The 6,501-nt window shown below is 40.3% G+C and overlaps 1 non-coding gene across 1 annotated transcript; it reads left to right on the plus strand.

Moving 5' to 3' along the window:
- The first annotated feature begins 4,770 nt into the window (after positions 1–4,770).
- On the plus strand, positions 4,771–4,877 carry LOC149022572 (small nucleolar RNA R71). Its single transcript, XR_016172590.1, has one exon. It is a non-coding gene; the product is annotated as a small nucleolar RNA R71 (small nucleolar RNA).
- Positions 4,878–6,501: the final 1,624 nt, after the last annotated feature.

The following is a 6,501-nucleotide window of genomic DNA, read 5'->3' on the forward strand; positions in this document are numbered from 1 at the left end:
TTAGGTTTGGGGTTTTTTCGGTGGGTTGTGGTGTTAAAAGGGTTGGTTCAATGTTTGGTTGGTTGAAACTAGGTTTGGGTCAAGATGGGTTAGCAGTGGGTTGAGAGTGGTTTAGAGATGTGGTTTTGAGTTTTGAAAATGATGGGTTTAATGGGTTTGGGTTGGTATTGGTTTAAAATGGTTTAAAAATGGGTTCCAGTCAGTATGGGTCAGCAATGGTTTAAGAGAGGATTAGAAGTGTAGAAACGATGGGTTGGTTGGGTTTGAGGTTAAATCGGGTCAAGTGAGTGGTTTTATCCTTGCTGCGGTGTTGCTGCATCATTTCTACAACAACGAACACAGAATGCTATTTTTAGCAGAGAATGCAAGACCCGTAGCTAGTGAACAAAACTTTGTTGCAGCAAAGCTATGACAAAGATAGTGAAATCTACTGGGTACTGACACATGCTCTGTTCAGCAGTTTGGTTTATTGCCCAATTTGGCAAAACAACCACTCAATCTTTATTTTGTTCCCCACACTCCCTGTACATCAAAAATACATGTCAACAAGTCATCTGTCAGTTTTTCATCACAAATTCTAAAGTACCCATGACTTTATTAAACACCTAATGAACTAATAGCCAACAACTAAACTAAAAATAATGAAATCTGGGTGGCCTCCCTTCTTTTTAAGCATCTTGAAGGATGATTGAAGATTTGTCACGCTCCAATGGTGCACCCCAATAATGCTTGATCCACTGCATGCGCTAGTTCTCAAGGCCATTTAATGATTTCTTCTTGTGCACCTTCCATAATTGGACTCAAACTCCTTTGCTGCTTCACATACCTGTTGTAACATTTCTCCAACCAAATTTTAAGCTTCTACACTGAAGGATTATCTCTTGGATCTCTATTATATTCCATCCCAGTGCTCTTCTACACTTCTTCAGCACTTCAAGTAGCATATCTTCCTGCTCCTCTGTTAGCACTGCTGAAACAAGAACATGGAGTGTTTTGGCTGCATCTAAATGGGCATACTGAGAGTGTTTTGAAAGAGGTGTGAACTCTAACATTGGTGGCTCTTCAATTGATGGTTTAGGGGGTTTAGTTTCACATTTAGCTAACCCAATAGGCTCAAATGCACTCCCTCTAAATGCCTTAGCTGGTCTTGCCTCTAACCAAGCCAATGAAAGCTCTAATGGGTTTTTAATACACTCTTTCTCCAACTCTTCTGAAACCATCTCTTCAATGACATCCACAACAAAGCACTCTTCTATTGCAGAATCAGTTTGTTCCTTTTGAACAGCAACAACATCTTCCTTCACCCCTTCTTCTTGGATAGAAATAGGTCCCTTTTGTTGGCTAGGCTTTGAATGAGGTGGCTTTAAAAGTTTTCCACTCCTTAATGCAATTGTCACACCCCACCCGTCAGTCTCGGTTACCCGCCCGACAACCCGTGGGAGTGATCCATCACAGGATCCACGGTTTTAGTCTATCAACAATAATAAATACAAATAAAGACAATCAAGAGCAATAACAGTTCAATAAATGAATTAAAGGATTACAAGAGTCCAAATACTCCAATAAGAATAATAAATGAAAGAATAATAAATCAAAATGAATACGAGTTCAGCGGAAGCAATCAAAAGAGTTATATTATTTTCTTTCCAGGTTCCTTTTCTAAAGCTAAATAATGTTTTTCATGAATCTCTAGAAAGGGGGTCCTCTAGTTCTTCTCCATTCGTTGAGCGACCTGTCTAACCACTTTTCGTCTCTGTCCATCAATGGGTGCGATAAGCGCACTCCATGCACTCGCAGGAGCTCCCACACAGGCTATCTCCATTTCCCATTGTCGGTGCCACATCCTCTTCATACGGGAAGGTTCCTTTATAGGAAACCAATCCATCTTCCGACACAACTCCCCCATCTGTGCAGGCTAATAAAACATATACAAATAAAGGAGTGAGTTCTAAGGAACTCAGTAAGAACAATTACAATTCCCATCAATTATCCAACAAAGCAGAAATGCATAAATGATATGAATGAGTGCAAAGTATGAATGATGCTATGATTCTAACTATGCAAATCTCTAACAACTGACATGCTTTAAGATATACACCAGCACTCCTCTGGGTAAGTCTAGTCACTCTGATCTGGCAAGGACTGGTTACCTCTGTAGGGATCCTGAGTAAAATGGAAGCTCCACACCTGGCTCTCAAACCATGGCTGGGGTTAAGTCAACACTCTCTCACCACGACCATTGGTAATGAGTACTGGCACATGTCGGGGTTTCTAATCCAATGCAAGGTAATACAGGTAACATGTCTACATGAAGTCCAGATACATCCCCTATGGCACCAACCAACTCGGTTCAGTATCCTTCGCAACCTAGGAAAGAGAATCCTCATGGACTGGCTACTATTGTTGGACTTCATTCCATAACCCTATGGTCATCCACATATTGTTAGGGCGCAATGCTCTCATGACTCCTCACGACACTCAGTCCGTTCCTTGAACGCCCATGAGCCCAACCCTAACATATGAAACCCTACCATTTACATGACTAACAGTGGACCAACGTCACATCACTGTCATCACGGGTCATCCGGTTTCAATCCCCCTACCGAAAGGGTAGTAGCATGTGGGGTACCTAGCCATGCAATTCTAGACTCTACCTAAGAATGTCATCTAATAGTCATGACAGTGCTAGAGACATCAGCAGGCATGTGTCCCATTCCACAACCTTCTGATATCTCAAGCTAAGATATCCCAAAGGAATACCTCATCCATCAGAACCTCATACTAAGCATCATCAGTATATGACATCCATTATCAACAAAGTATATATGTAAACAAGATAAACAGCAGCAATACAACAAGATTAGTATGTAAAACATGATTATAGCAGCTTATATAATGAAAGACTAATTCTAACAGACACTGGACTAGCATGTTTAAGTCTATTCATAAAGATAGGATTGAATGTCCTTACCTGCATATAAGTAAATCGTCTGTAAAACGGAATCCGTAAACTATTATAAGACTTTCTCTTCAAACAAAGAACACCTAAACACAGGGTTACAATAATGTATAAGTCAATTGAATCAAAGTGGATCAAAACCAAAAGTCATTTGGTCACTATTTACCAGCCGATCGCTCGTGCCGGTCACTTAAGTTGAGCGACCGCCACTAGTGACCGCCCCAAAAATAGAGAGTTTCAATCCAAAACTCAGGCTTCTGATCATCCGTTTTCAATCTGGATTTCGAGTGATCATGGCCTAAATCTCAAATCTAACACTCCTATAGCCAATGGGTGAAAGGAAACCTAACAATTACCATCATTGGATTACCCAGAACTCTCCCCTTGACTAGATCTATCCTTTTCACGAAAGCAGGGTTTCGTTTTCGGATGAATCACATCAAGAAGATTGGAAAGAGAGTTGCGATTGATCAAAAGGGTAACCACCATGATGAGGGGATGGGTTAACACGAAATTGAAAGACAAAGGAGATAAAGGATGAAGGGTGAATCCATTACCTCACCCGAATACGGAAACGAGGGAAGGATTGATCTCCAGATCACTAACAGCACTTCAGATCAGCTTTCGGCACTTCTCCGCAGCCGTCTAACCTCCAAAAACTGGACGAGGGTTACCTTTTATAGAAGTCAGGGGGAAAATAGGGCAAAACCCCCGAAAACAGACCAGGCGTTCGCTTGGTTTGATCGACCGCCACTAGCAACCGCCCCCATGTATTTTGCCATACAAGGGTGCTTTTGCTAAGGAGTTGATATCCAAGTACAACCTAGCCCTAAAGAAGAGATGGGAGAGATCTTTACCTTCATTCCGGACATCTCCAGACATCACTTGCCATCCAGAAGACCAACTACCAAGCAAGGCAGGCTATTCAGACAGAGGATCCAGATCCATGGGTTCAAGGTATGGATCATGGACTTCTATCCGGACACTCCACAAATTTACCCGACTAGACCTTCGGGTTCTCGGACCTGCAATACGGATCTCGGGTTAGAAATACGGGGGTTGTTACAGCAATAACGTTACAATACTCCTGGCCTTCACTCCTAGGATTTTATGTGTCACTTGGCAATGATCCTTGAGGTTGAATTCCTAGCTGTCCAACTTGATTCTCCAAATTTCTCAATGAAGATGCTTAACTCTGAATCGTTGCATCATTCTTTTGCCATATACTCCTTCAATAGAAGCTCTATTGATGAAGAGTGTTTCATAGGCTGAATGTTCACTTATGTTGAGCACTTGGAAGCTGATGAGGTCGAGGTGGGATGGAAGATGGGCCTACATTTTGTCCTTGAGCATTCCAAGAGTAGTTAGGGTGCTGCCTCCAACCAGGATTATAGGTGTTGGAATATGGGTTATTGGCATTGCTGAAATTACCAACATAGTAAACAAATTCTGGGTTAGATGGACAGCTATCAAAGACATGCTCCCCACCACAATATGTACACGAGATTGCTGTATTTTGTTGAGTTTGTACAGCTATAGCCAAGTTTATGGATTTTAACACACTAGTTAGGGATGACACTTGTGCAGTTAAAGTTGTCACTGCATCTAACTTATAAATCCCTGCCACTCTCTTATTTGCAGCACCTCTCTCAGCTGGCCATTGGTAGTTGTTGTTGGCCATTCTCTCCAAGATCTCATAAGCTTCATTATAAGACTTTGCCAATATAGCCCCATTTGCTGATGCATCCACTATGGATCGAGTTTGTCCACTTAAACCATAGTAGAAAGTCTCCATTTGAATCCAATGAGGAATTCCATGGTGAGGACAATTACGCAAGAGCTCCTTAAATCTTTCCCATGCTTCATGCAAAGATTCACTATCCAGTTGTTGAAAACTAGTGATATCATATCTGAACTTGGCATTCTTTGTTGCAGGGAAGTACTTCATCAAGAACTTCTCTACTAAATCATTCCATGTGGCTACTGATTGTGGAGGTAAGGAGTTCAACCATGCTCTTGCTCTATACCGCAATGAGTAAGGAAATAGCTTCAATCTCAAGGCTTCTTCAGTTGTTTCAGGTATCTTAAAAGAATCACTTACTTCCATGAAGAGTCTAAGATGGAGGTGAGGATCTTTTGTTGGCATCCCACTGATTTTCCCACAATTTGAAGCATTTGGAACATCACCGGCTTAAGTTCAAAATGTAGTGCTTGAATATCTGGCCGTACTATGCTTGGATTCAGCTCATGTAACATGGGGACATCACATGCTCTGATGGCCCTATCTCTATCATCACCCTTAGCTGCCATATTATTCTTATTATTATTCAACCGCTTTCTCACTGCTTCAGCCATTGTTGGAACTACTACTAAGCCTCGCTGCTCCCTTCTTCTAGCTTGAAATGTCCTTTCTATTTCGAAGTCAAAGGGTACCAACTCTTGATCAGGCAGCGTGTTCATACAAGGGTAAAAGCACCTGGGAATAAAAGAAAACTAATATCAAAGTAAAGAAATTTTAGTAGATAAAACAAAAACTTACTTCTACACTAATTATTAATGACAAAACTCCCCGGCAACGGCGCCAAAAACTTGTTGCTTGTGTACCAAGATGTTACGCAAGTGCATGTGTCGCAATCAAGTAATAAATGATAAGTAGAGTATCGATCCCACGGAGAATTCTAACCTTAACTTTCAATGTAAAAGTAAAACTGATTTAAACAAGATTAACAAGATTGATTTGTGATTGACTAACTAAATAACCAAATGACAAGTAATTAAAACTAAGAACTAAAATGGAGATTAAGCAATAGAAGGAACTTAGTGAGTGAAAAGAGTGTTGTGAATCAAGTTTCCCTTCCCCTAAATTTTATAATGCAAATATTAAAGTAATACTACAACCCCAAAATATATCAAGAACCTGGAATGAATGGCAATGTGGTATTTTCCAATACACATATGCTTAACATCCTAATTCAACATCTGCATATTCCTATGAAGAATTGAAATCTGAATGCAATTTAAACCCAATCCCAACCATGGCAATGTGAGGTAATTGGGTATTCCTACCCAACCTACTAATTAACACAAACTAATTAAAGATTATGCTAACTCACACAATTCAACAAGCATCTAGACTACATTAACTTCCCAGTTAACTCAATCATAGCAATCGTTCATCAAAGATTCATCAAGAACCGAAATTAATCAATATATATCATGCTGAATTCATTGAAAAAAGGTTGTATTGCAATAAAACTAAAGAACACATGATAGTTATATCTCAAAATTCAAGTTTATGTACTACTATCATCCCAACACAACACAAGTTTAGCCCATAACAGACATTAAAAACACAGCAGTAGTTATAGTTAACATTAAGTTAGAAGATGAGAAGATAAAGTTATAAAAATGAAAATAAACTAAAGCTTTAATGCTTCCACAAGAGCTCCAGCCTTCTTCTCCAGCAGATCATCTTCTCCAGTAGCCTTCCCTTGCTTCCGCACGAGTTAGTTCTGCCTCTCCTCTCCTCTCAGCCATGTCCT

The sequence above is a fragment of the Hakea prostrata genome, chromosome 3 (assembly GCF_041222555.1).
Source record: "Hakea prostrata isolate BN-2017 chromosome 3, UWA_Hpros_2, whole genome shotgun sequence".
NCBI lineage: Eukaryota > Viridiplantae > Streptophyta > Magnoliopsida > Proteales > Proteaceae > Hakea > Hakea prostrata.